General features: G+C 45.4%; 1 protein-coding gene across 3 annotated transcripts in view; it reads left to right on the forward strand.

The window, feature by feature from the left end:
* The first annotated feature begins 2,092 nt into the window (after nt 1–2,092).
* LRFN5 (leucine rich repeat and fibronectin type III domain containing 5) overlaps nt 2,093–12,985 on the forward strand; it is a 319,943-nt gene continuing 309,050 nt past the window's right edge. The window contains exon 1 of one of the 3 annotated variants that reach the window (XM_061394994.1): nt 2,093–3,577. The gene's annotated coding sequence lies outside the window, so the exon portion shown is untranslated. The remainder of the gene's footprint in view (nt 3,578–12,985) is intronic. The other 2 variants (XM_061394995.1, XM_061394996.1) reach the window with 2 other exon arrangements.

Here is a 12,985-nt window from a genome sequence, read left to right on the forward strand (position 1 = left end):
CGTCCAAAAGTATTTGGCAGTGCTCGCTCGCCCCGTGGTCCGCGCTGGTGCGACTCCGCCGTCACTCAGTGAAGTCCCAGAAGCGGCCAAGTTTTAAGTGAAGAGAAGATGGAAGCACGCTCTCTCTGTTTCTCGGAGAGTTCCCGGACTTAGTTCGCCGCAGGTTTTTTGCCCTGGACTTGTCGGAAACCGGCTTCTTTCACTGGAGAGAAAGCCACTGGGGAAGCGCTGATGGCTTTAATGGAGACTCTCCCGGACCACACTGGGTCCGCTGATATCCTGCTCCGCGGTGTCCCTTTGGTCTCTTTTTCTGAGGTGTCGGAGGTGTAGCCGCGCAGTGCCTCTTCCCGGACGAGTTTGCCTCCAGCTCTGAACTCGGATCCTTCCGCGCAGCCCGGGCCCCGCGGAACTCGCGCTGGAGCCCGGGACCCACGGCGCCTGGAGGGAGCCCGGACCTGGAGGGAGGAGGCGTCTTCGGAACAAAGCCTGCGGGAGAGTTTGGCGCGGATTCCTAAACCCGGGGCTGGACCGGGAGCCCTGAGCGAACCGGGTGGAAGAAGAGGAAGGAGGAGATGGAGGACAGGCGAGAGCAGTTTACACCTCAAGCACATCACCCCTTGCGTGCCTGCCTGACAGAGGCAGTTGTGTGGATCTTGCCTCCGCGTGGGTGCACGTGTACGCGCTCGGGAGAACCCGTGGGTGTGCTTCGGCGGGAGCGCGTCTGTGCGCCCGCAGGGCAGCGCTGAAGCCTGGGAGAGCTCTATTGGTAGCAACCTTCCAGAACGCCCCTATCCTAGGAGGCCGCCAGCACGTGGCTTCGCCTAGTAGGCCGGGAAGAAGCCCTTACTAGTCAGTTTCCTTCTGCAACTCCCAGCTCTTCCAGTCTCTGGGTTCGGAGTGGTTTCTGGGCCACCGGGGTCCCAAGCTGAGAGGGAGTTGCTCGCTGGGATCGAAGACCACGTGCTGGTGAACCGGTTAAAGAGAAGTAAAAGGATTTCCAGGCTCAGGAGATGTGAACAGCTCGTTTCACATCGGGGTCTCCCAGGGGGAAGCCTTTTCCGGGCTGGAGGAAGGGGGGTGGGGTTCGAGGAGAGAAACTTGGATTTGTGGACAGCGGACCCCCGCCAGGGGGACCCAGTTTTGCTGTCTCCCCACCCCTCTTCTCTTTCCTGCTTCAGACCTGTTCCTTGTCCCAGTATTCTTAGTGGCCTGGTCTCCCTTGTGACGACTGTTGGGTTTGTTTTCTGCCTGACAGGCACCAATAACGTGACCACCTGAGCCCATCTAATGCGTGATACTTAGCTGAGTTGACTCTCAAATATAATGTTCCTTTTTAGCTTTTGCGTCCATCCGATAGCAGGCAAACTATTACCTGCCACTAAGGAAACGCTGGAAGCCAGTCGCCGGTGAGCGAGACCCCCAAGTCAGCAACTCCGCCGCAGACATTCTCGGCGGGTTATAGCTAGTGACTTTTCCCTCTGCCATAAGCAGTCACAGCCTGACTCAGTGACAACCCTTGATCCCATAACCGTGGGGCAGTGGGCAGTCAGCAAGTCCCCCCTTCGCAAGAGCCCAGGGATGCCCCTGGAAGTTCGCCTTCATCCTTAAGGTTTTCTGCTTTCTCCCCTCCCCCTACCTGCAACGCCCCCGCGCCTCGCCTACTCCGGGATTTGTCGGCGCCCGACGGGCCCTTTTCTCTAGGAGGCCGGGGTAAATCAGTCCGGAACACGCCCGGCTCCGAGGCGCGGAGGGCGGCGTGGCGGCCCCGGCGGGGGTCTCGCCTGACTCGGAGTCTGGGGGGCGCGGCGGCTCCCGTCACTGCGGCGAGGGCCGGGCTCACGGCCGCGCGCCCGCCGCCGCCGCCGCCTCCATGCTGCAGCGCGGGACGCAGTTCCTCCCGGCCCGGCGGCTGCCGCTGTCCGAACACGCGGGCGCGGGGAGCCGGGGAGCCGGGCCCGCCTTGGCCGCCACCGCAGCACGGGAGCCAGGCTGCCAGCACCTCGTCTGAGCCGCGGACTCCCTGGGAGCCGCGGGCAGCGGGCGGGGCGCTCTGTGCAGTGGCGCGCAGGGAGGCAGGAGGCGTGTGCAGAGCGGCCCGAACTGAGGACTCCCGTGTGTGCGTGCGCGCGGGTGTGCATGTGTTTGCGTGTGTTTTTCCTTCTTCCCTCGAGGATGGCAATGGCTTTGCAGCTGGCTGCTCCCCTAGGATTCTAGACTTTGTGGAGCTCCGGGTTGTGAGCACAACCCACCCATATAATCCATTTTGCATGGTCGATTTCTATCAGGAGAAAAAGCGCAACTGGACGGGGGTGGGGCAGACCAAGGAAACCTTCTGGAAATACAAACAGGCACACACAGCACTCACAGGAGAAAGGACGAATGAAAGACCTGGGAAGATGTCTGTAACCTTCCGGCTGGCCCTTCCGTTTTTCAGGAAAGATTTTGGATCGTTTCTACCTTTGGAAGTCATCTTGGCTTTTTTTTTTTTTTTTTTTGTAAGCTCTCTTCAGCTAGTAGCGTGCGTGCGTGCGTGTGTGTATGTGTGTGTATTTGTGCGCTCACTTGTCTGATGCATTTGCTTGTCTTTTATCCAACTACCCAGAAGCAAATGTGTTAACTCGGCGGTGTGCCCTCGATGCCCGGCTTCTCACAGAGCGCGGAGGACGCCCAAACCCATTTTTCCAGGCTGGATTCGGAAGGGCTGCTCAGCTGCGGACTCCTGTGTGTGGATCGCTTTACTTAGAGGCTGGGAAAGCTCCAGTATTAACCTGCTTCCAGGTACATCACAAGGTCACCAGAGGGTCTTGCAACCGTCTTGTGTGTGTGCATCCAGACCTTCCTGTCTCGGCCAGAAGGATATTTACATTTCTGTCTACATAATTTGAAGCCAAAAGTTCAGCCTGTCGAGCGGCTTTCTGCACAATCAAGGTAACAAGAATTGCCTTTCAAACTGCTTACCAAAATCCCCGACTCTTCGACTCTTCCTCGCCGGTTCCTGGCTTTCTCCTCTACACCAAAATGTCACCAGCTCTTGAATTACGTGGATTTGGGTTGGAAGAGAACTTGAAGAAAACGTGATAGAAAGGCTATGCCAGACCCCTCTCTCTGCTGTCCTTGGTTCTGTGGGCATCGAAGCCGATCGTGAGAAGGACCAGTACTCTCCTTGCTTTTCCTTCCCGGTGCTGTACTGGTGTGTGTGTGTGTGTGTATGTGTGCAAGTGTGAATGCGAGTGCGCGCGCGCCTGGCTGCGAGTGTGTGAGTGTGTGTGCATGAGTGTGTGTCTGTGTGTGCGTGCGCGGCCGCCCTGCTTCTGCCCGCTCCCCGGGTGCAGAAACGCGGGTTTCATGGGGCGATCGCCGCGGATCCCCCACCCAGCGCGACCTGCGGGCAGCGGAGGCAGTGGCAGGAGCCGCCCCTCGGACTCCCTAGGATGCGGGTGCTGAGCTATGGCAAAGGGCAGCGAAGTGACGAGCGAGACCCGCGTACGACTGTGAAAGCCACCTGGAGCCACCTTGCTGGGATTGTACCTGCTGGCAGAAAGTCTTCCTACGACCGTCTTTCCTCTAGAGGCACCAGGTAACAAGAAAATGACTAGCCGCCTTACCCAGTTTCCTTCTGATCTTATTTCTAGTGTCTTATCTGCATTGCAGGCTACTTTACTTATTAATGTTTTGAAAATCATTAAGAAGGGCTGGGTATCCAAGGGCGCTCTGTGATGTTGTAATATAAATTCTAGAAGATAGAATATAAATCTGTACCTGAGCACTTAATCTAGCAGTGAAATCCTGGAAAATATGGATACACTCCCTCCTAAGTGATGCTTTTGGAAAGCTAGGCGTGTTGAACCTGTCTGAAGATGCCAGAGATTAAAATCCCGTGTTTCCTTCAGGCTATGGTTGCCACGGACCATTTGGTATCCAGCCCTCCCCAGATTGTGGAGTGCGAGAGGGTGTTTGGTTTCCACCCATCGTTTCAGGCAGGGATCATTTTGACCCTTCTCTACCTCTGGTGCCAGGTTGCTTTCCTTTCCGTATTGTGGTCCGGCTTGCCAGATCCTTTAGTAGTTGTAAATTACCCGTCTGGAGACTTTAATTCGAAATAGAGTTTTCTTGGAACTTGCTTTGCATGGAAGGGAATTCACTGTCAGGAGTCTATGTGTTGAGATATGGTGTTTAACTGCTAGTGTTTGCTTTTATCTAGCAAAGTAGATCCATGAAAGAAGTCATTTTTATATCTAGAGGAGCGCTGCTAAAACCACAGCCACCACCCCTATACCTTCCCCAACTGTATTGTCTCGGTTGTGGAGAGGGGCTTGCACGCGCGTGGTTTGTTTGTTTTTATTTTGTTCTGCGCCCCCCCCCCCCCCGTCCCGTTTTAATTTTTTCTGGTAATGTGTATCTTGAAAATTCTTGCTAGTGCCTTGATTTCCAAGGAGTAGGGTGGATTTGCGACTGCCTAATTAACATATTGGGTCTGATATGTTAAAAATGGAGATTCCCACCGCAGGCTGAGGCAAAACAAATTGAGTGAACTTCCAAAGCCCCTTACCCTCGCACTTCATTTCTCTCAATTTCTTACCTCTGCGTCCCCTACGGAAAATTTTTCTTCCTTCTCGAGGGCATTAGGATTAACAAGATAAAGCACTTCCAAAGTAGTCTCATCAATGTTTTATTCGACAGTGAAGGCGGTCTGAATAATTCAGCTGAGGAGTGCTCGTTTGTCTCCCGCCTTCGCGAGCTGCCTGCTGGCTGCACCCGGCGGAGGGTTCGGCCCGGCCGAGCGCACGGCGCCCGGGTCGGGCAGTCAGTGGCTGGGGCTGCTCCAGGGGTTTCTCTTTGCTCAAGCCACTTGGAAAGTGGAGGGGCGCTGCCTGCTTTTCCTCTGCTGGCTGCTTTTTTTTTTTTTTTATAATAGATTTCCATATGATGGCATTTGAGGACCACAGATGCCATTCGCTAGCTAGCTGCTCTCTCTGTTCCTGCGCCTTGATGTCGCCGACTCCTCTGGTGATTGGGCTCGGCTGCTGCTGCAGCCCTCGCAGGCTGGTGGTGCTACAAGGCCATGTTTGCAGCGGCCTTGGGGGCTGGGCTCCGCCACTGCAGCTGCCAGGCCCGCGGTGACACTTGATTGGGGCGGGGCGGGAGAGCGCAGCGGGCCCCCTGGCAGGCAGCGGGCACATCGTGGCAAGGTGGCCGCCTGGATTTGAGACGGAGGAGGTGGGGAGACACGCGTGGGGCGGGCAGTGAGGTCCTGCCAGACACCCTGCGCGGGTAGCCCCCTCCCCCTTCTTCGTAAATGAAAATCCAAATGCATAGAAGGAAAGCTGGCAGCAAAAATGCCTTGATATTCAGATACAGCATGATTTCTCAGGATTCAAAACCTGAAACTTGTGTGTTTTTCCTAATTTTCCATTCGTTCCTCTCTGCTCTCCCGTTTTGTTCTCCTGGATTTAATCAGGTCATTTCTACTCCTGTTTTACCTCCAATTGAAATACCAGTGGAAAGACTGCTACCATCCCCCATAAACAGGAAGGAGTTGAAGGCCACTCTTCAGACAGATTTGCTCTGTAACTTTGAGCTCCAGGCAGACCCAAGAAAGGATACAGAGGATAACTCGACTTTAGCAGAAAAGCAGGTTCCCCCTGTACCTTCTGAAGACTCGGAAAGAAAAGGGTACTGCCTGTGTAAAAACTAAAAATAATTGGGTATTTGGGGGGGATTAGGTAAATATTTTTCTTTTCTTTCATCTTTTTCTCTTGTAGTGAGTTTATTTGTATTTCTCCTATCACTCTGAAAATCCTAGTCAGAAAATTGATTTGTGTATACTAACAGTCTGACAAGGACACGTTTTTGTCCCCCAGATTTCTCCACAATATTATTAGAACAGAAACGATAGCATACTAATAATATTTGCTGGCGAATAAGATATCCCTGTTTAGAAGGTGCCCCAAAATATAGGATGCTGGTGGAGAATATTAGTATTGGGAAAATTGGGTATTTTCTTCATCTCCCTCCTCATTTCATTTCATCCTGGCCTTTTCTCATTAAGAATTCAGTCCTTTGCAGGTTAAGTCTTGTCCTTGTGCCCTCATCCTTAGGGAAGTTTGAAACAAATATATTAACTGGATCTTGAGTGCTCAGATGCCTAAAAATAGATTATGGTGTCATTCATGTTTTAAAAATGCCATTCATTGGTGCAGATTGGAGGTAGGTGAACTATCATAACCAAATAGACCTTTTAAGCACAGTTTCATGTTTAGAACTTCCTTAAGAAATGGAGCTTTCTGCCTCCCTTCCCTTCCCTTTTGTCTGGAGACAGAGAAGTCCCAACCACTTTGAGGATCTGAGTCCAGTGCCCTTGGTCAGCGTTGTCCTTAGAGCTGACTTGACTTATGAATAGGTTGAGACTGTCACGTGTTGACAGAAAATTTCCTGGCAAAACCTTCCTTCCTTGTCAGCCTTCTTATGGTCACTGATAAGAGGGGTAGAATAATAGGGAAGCCAGGACACCCCTGGAAATAGATATGAGCATAGGGGCAGGTGGAAAGGAATTGTCATTTAACTCTTGTCCCTAAGACCATTCCTTTTTGTCATCTTTTCACTTTCTCTTTTCGAGAGGAGAATGACCTTGAGCAACTCCAATCTTCTATGCTTCACATACCTCTTTTCCTCCCTCAAATGTGATGTATATATGAACACATGCACATACATGTACACACCCCTCATTTTTGAAATATGAGATTCTTGTGTTTGTGTGTTTTGGGAGGGGTTCATTAAGATGTCTCTGACTGATACCAGCCAGAGGTGATTTTCTTTCCTTTTCTTTAAGAGGGGATAGCAAGAGGTGTGGTCACTTGAGACAAAATTGACTCACCCTTATCCCCTCTTCCAGGATTTTTATCTCCTCTGACATTCAGTGTATTCCTGGTATTAAAGCAGTGTGTGGTTATGGCACTGGTGTTTAAATGACCATCATGTTATAATTACCTTTCGTATTTTCACGAGTAACCATCAGTTTCCTTCTGTCCATTTAAACCAGTGTTCTCTTTCCTCTTGCTGCTTGAAGCTCTTTAGACTTGATAGTTTTGCTGAGTTTTCTAGATGGTGAAATTAGGATCTTGCTTTCTGCTGATACTATTGCTATGTTGTTATGTGGTTGGGATGAAATGCTTGCAGATTTCTAACAGTGTTCCTGTCTCTGCATCCTAGTTCTTCATCGTAACTATTCAGTTATTTTAAGGGAAATTTACTATAAATAAGGTTGCTGAGTATTTTTTGCCAATTTTGAAGCTGGAAGAAGAAAGCTACTTGAAATTTTCTGGTGGCTTAACTGGCTAATCGATTCACTCATTCCAGTGATTTTTATTTTCTGTTTACTCAGAAATAAAACATTGGCATTACTTTCAAAGTTTGTGTATAGTATAAAGGGTTCTAAGTTTTGTATTTCATTAAAGAATAAAGATCTAAATTCAGGCCTTTAAATAGATGTGACTGTGGCACCCTAGGATACATGACTAACAGGTAATTTTGCTACATCATTCTACTGACACACATGTGCATAGCTCTGCCTTGTTCAATAAACCTTGAGAGTGAGACTGCTTATTATATTTCTACGGCCCCCATTTTATTCCTGTGGCATCCTTCAATCATTAAGGACTGTTTAAAGTCTAGGGCGGTATAATTTGTCCATTACATGGTGTGTGCATGGTGAAATTAAGAAGTAGTATGTTTATAAGTTTTGAAGCTATTCTGGTTAGAAGTGTACCATTTTTATTATACTCTATCAACATAAATGGTATGTTATTATGAAAACTCCAGTTTCATGTAAGCATAACAGGAGATAGAAAAATAAGAATTTAATCCAAATATAATGCTTTTTTTAAAGCTTTTTCACCTTACTGTTCTAATAGATTCGGTTCTGACAGAATGCTTTTTACTGATCTATGACATAATTTAATACTAATTATGAAGATGGTTAACAAGTGATAGAAAATTTCAGAGGAATTACATGGTTATATAAATGCTCCATCATTTTACTGGTACCACATAAGCCACATGAAAAGGCTTTCTTATTTAAACTACAAACTATATCAGTAAGATTTCTCAGAAATTGGCTTTGATAGCCTATGTTAATAATAAGTTACAAACTTGGTCACGTTGGGAGGAAAATGTTAACTGACTAATTTGAGTCTTCCTAGAAAATTTCTTATAATCTGTCTGATTTTAACCCTGATGCTTTTCTTCTTTTCTTTGTAGGAGCATATATGTAATATTTTTTGAAAAACCTCTCTGATGAAATATTTTGAAATTGGTGTTATTATAATCTTTATGAAGAACAATTGCAGAATTGCCACTGAATGTTGCATCTATTTTAGATTTTATAACAAAAAAGCTCCAGAAAAGAAGTAATAAGATACAGAAATAAAATTATAGGATCCTTTCCCCAACTCTGAGAGTGCTTCTGAATTCTTAGAAAAAGAATAAAAGAAAATGCCAATTAGTTCAATAGACACTCAACTGGAACTAGTAGTTAAGAGCTAGAAGCCAACACAATGCTGTTTACATTATTGTATTTTCACTTTGTCCTTTGTAGCTCTTTTAAGGAAATGCTAAAAAGATCTAAAGAATAGGTGTTAGTTGCTCTCTGGATTCTGTTACTCATGTTGACTCTTGTTTCCTGTCTTGGAGTTGTCATGAATCTTAGTGGTATCACTTCCAAAGTTATGTTTGCATTAAAGTGGTTTACTAGTGTAAACATACCAACTCTGTACATGAAAACTAACTTTCTTGTATCTTCTTTGGAAGTAAAGGCTCTAATATTTTCTTAGTAATTAGCTCTTTTTTTTTTCCTCATTGTGTGGAAAAAAAACATTTTTTTTCCATTTTTTCTCATTTCCCAAGTTAGGTTAACAAGTGATTTATGTATACTTGTTTTATTAGTGCTAAGGCATTTATATCAGTTCAGTTCAGTTCAGTCACTCAGTCCTGTCTGACTCTTTGCAACCCCATGGACTGTAGCACGTCAGGCTTCCCTGTCCATCACCAACTCTTGGAGCTAACTCAAACTCGTGCCCATCAAGTCAGTGATACCATCCAACCATCCCATCCTCCTCTGTCATCCCCTTCTCCTCTTGCCTTCAATCTTTCCCAGCATCAGGATCTTTTCCAATGAGTTAGTTCTTCATATCAGGTGGCCAACACATTGGAGTTTCAGTTTCAGCATCAGTCCTCCCAATGAACATTCAGGACTAATTTCCTTTAGGATTGCCTGGTTGGATCTCCTTGCAGTCCAAGGGACTCTCAAGAGTCTTCTCCAACACCACAGTTCAAAAGCATCGATTCTTCGGTGCTCAGCTTTCTTTATAGTTCATCTCTCATGTGCATACACGACAACTGGAAAAACCATAGCTTTGACTAGATGGACCTTTGTTGGCAAAGTAATGTCTTTGCTTTTTAATTTGCTGTCTAGGTTGGTCAAAGCTTTTCTTCCAAGGAGCAAGTGTCTTTTAGTTTCATGGCTGCAGTCACCATCTGCAGCGATTTTGGAGCCCAAAAATATAAAGTACCTCACTGTTTCCATCATTTCCCCGTCTATTTGCCATGAAGTGATGGGAACAGATGTCATGATCTTAGCTTTCTAACGTTGAGTTTTAAGCCAACATTTTCACTCTCTTTCACTTTCATCAAGAGGCTTTTTAGTTTTTCTTTAGGCATTTGTATAGTAGCATTAAAATGCATATACTTTATAAGGCAGCATTGAACACTGCACTGAGTACTTAGGACATATGCTTTATTCTATTAATACATGGATAGCAATCTCATTATATATTAATATTCACTAATATATCACTAATATTCACATATATTTTAATATGAAATACCTCACTAATAGAAATATGCCTAACTTTAAATAGAAATTTTAGGGTTATTTATAGGACTTGTGTAGGATATCTGCTTTATATTGATTGTTCAAATATCAGGCACTTTAGCAATATATAACTAGACATTGAATGCTGACCTCAAGAAATTTATTTTCTTAGTAACATGGAAGATGTAAACAAACGCATAAGCTTGAAAGTAACTGACATTTTAAAATTCTGTTTTGATATTTTATGCTTTGTAGTAGGGAAAACAAGAGAAAATCAGGAAATTATAGCTGTGTTTTATGGACAACAGTATTGCAGAGTGGTTAGATACATGAATTTGGGGATTTCACACACCTGTGTTTCAGGCCTGTGCAACCTTGAGTGACTCTTAAAATCTACCAAAATCTACCTGTCACTTAGTGTCCTCACTTATAGAATGAAGCCCCCTCCCCAAAAAAAATGAAGCCAACAATAAAAGACACGTAACTGTTGTCCTCACCATCGTCATTACCATCGCCATTATCATCTCATCATTAGCTATCATAAGGGTAAAGGAGGAAACTAAAGGAAGTGGTAACTGAATGGCTTCAAAGTCTGTCCGTGGAATTATAGACCCTCAGGATTCTAGGGAATGCTGAAGTTCATCCACACCAGGGGATGTGCACTTCAGTGTCCTCAGAGGTCAAGGAGAAGATAAAAAGCAGGGAAGCTGGCTGGGTGTAAGAAACGGTAGGCTCTAACATCTCTGTTGCACTGGAGAGTACCCAATTTGTCCAACATGTTCAAATTTAAATTCAGTTTAACCCATGATGGGTCTGGCATTATGAAACTTTTGAGTTCTTCTGAAATTCATTCAGCCTTAAATTTTCTCAGAAAGCATTCCTGCCATGTGGTCATCTTTACTCACTTTAGGTAACTTCAGTGATTCCAAAAATCACTCCATGTAAAGTAGGATTATTCCATTTTTGTATAGTCATATCATAAATTTCCTCTGGGGCACTGAGCCCAAAATCTGGCATCTTGTCAGACAGTTCAGTCGCTCAGTCGTGTCTCTTTGTGACACCATAGACTGCAGCATGCCAGGCTTGCCTTTCTATATCCAGCTCCTGGACCTTGCTCAAACTCATATCCACTGAGTCAGTGATGCCATCCAACCATCTCATCCTCTGTTGTCCCCTTCTCTTCCTGCCTTCAATCTTTCCCAGCATCAGTGTCTTTTCTAATGAGTTGGCTCTTTGCATCAGGTAGCCAAAGTATTGGAGTTTCAGCTTCAGCATCAGTCCTTCCAATAAATATTCAGGACTGAATTCCTTTAGGATTGACTGGTTTCATCTCCTTGCAGTCCAAGAGTCAAGAGTCAAGTCCAAGAGAAGACTCAAGAGTCTTCTCCGATACCACAGTTCGAAAGCATCAATTCTTTGGTGCTCAGCTTTCTTTATAGTCCAACTCTCATGTGGTGTTGGAGAAGACTCTTGAGAGTCCCTTGGACTGCAAGGAGATCCAACTAGTCCATTCTGATGGAGATCAGCCCTGGGATTTCTTTGGAGGGAATGATGCTGATGCTGAAACTCCAGTACTTTGGCCACCTCATGCGAAGAGTTGACTCATTGGAAAAGACTCTGATGCTGGGAGGGATTGGAGGCAGGAGGAGAAGGGGATGACAGAGGATGAGATGGCTGGATGGCATCACTGACCTGATGGACGTGAGTCTGAGTGAACTCCGGGAGTTGGTGATGGACAGGGAGGCCTGGCGTGCTGCGATTCATGGGGTCGCGAAGAGTCGGACACGACTGAGCAACTGAACTGAACTGAACATGTCCATACATGACTACTGGAAAAACCATAGTTTTGACTATATAGACCTTTGTTGGTATCCTGTGGCCGCTAATTAATTTTAATGGGAGGAGGGACACACAATAATTCTAATTTCCATAAACAGTACCTCAGATATTTAAATTCAGTTACTTGGGTTCCCAACCCATGATTGCTTTGCTTGTGATTAAACATAGCTTGATCTAAACAGGTTCTGGATAGTTTTCGATGTATCATGATTTCAAGCCTTTTACACTCGATAAATGTTGTCATAAATCTTCATCATCACCCTCTTTGACATAGGTTTCGATTTGTTTGTGTTGCTTCTCATTGAAGTATGTTACCAGCACCAACAAGCCCCATCAATCAACTAGTGTAGAGTTGAACAGGGCCATTGTTACCCTGTTTTGGACACTGAAGAAAATAGTTACATGCAGTAATCCTCTATCTAGCACTCATGTGAGGTATTACCGTTTGATCAATGCACTCTTCCCCCTTGAGTTTGGACAAGTCTTAAACATGTATTTCTAAGATGCTGCAACTCATCAACTCAAATTTGGTCACACGATTTAAAGTACTTGCCAGTCAGAGTCTAGATCTAGTAAAAATACCCAAGACCACTTTTTCAACATTCATATCACAGGATTTGCTCTTGATGCTGAAATTAATTAGATCTTGTCCATTACATATTGATAGAAAAGAAACTTATAAATTTTAATAGTGGTGTTCTTTTTAACATATATAAGAAACAATGGAATGAAATAAGACACGGTAGATTTTCAGCTCATCTAACTTGATGTGCTGGCTGCCTTATGGGCTCTCTGATCTAGACAGATTCCTTTAACAAATATTTCTTCATTATTTAATGCATGCTTTGATACTCTGCTAACCATTTCTCTTTGGAGACCCAATAATCCAAATGGCATGGATGCCACTCTGGGAAGCTGATACCTGGAGTAAGGAACAGATATTCTTTCAGCAAGGCAGCCCTAGGCTCAAGTCAGTCTTGATGACATTCTTATATCTTTGCCTCTTAATTTACCCTTAAACCTAGATGATACCCGTTTCTAAAATAATTACTAATTTGTGTAACTTCTTCCAATATTGAATAAAATCCATGTTTAGGCTCCTGATAATTTCCCCAGCTTTCATATGAGGTCACCTCATAATTTCCAACAAGGGGAAAAGCACTTAAATACAAAAGGAAAGGACAGATTCCTGTTTCTAGTATCCTTGCAAAATGAGTCTTCTGGTTCTTGAGATTCTCCATACTCTTGAATGTTATTCTTTTGAGGCATCATGTTTAG

This window comes from Bos javanicus, chromosome 21, assembly GCF_032452875.1.
Source record: "Bos javanicus breed banteng chromosome 21, ARS-OSU_banteng_1.0, whole genome shotgun sequence".
Classification (NCBI taxonomy): Eukaryota; Metazoa; Chordata; class Mammalia; order Artiodactyla; family Bovidae; genus Bos; species Bos javanicus.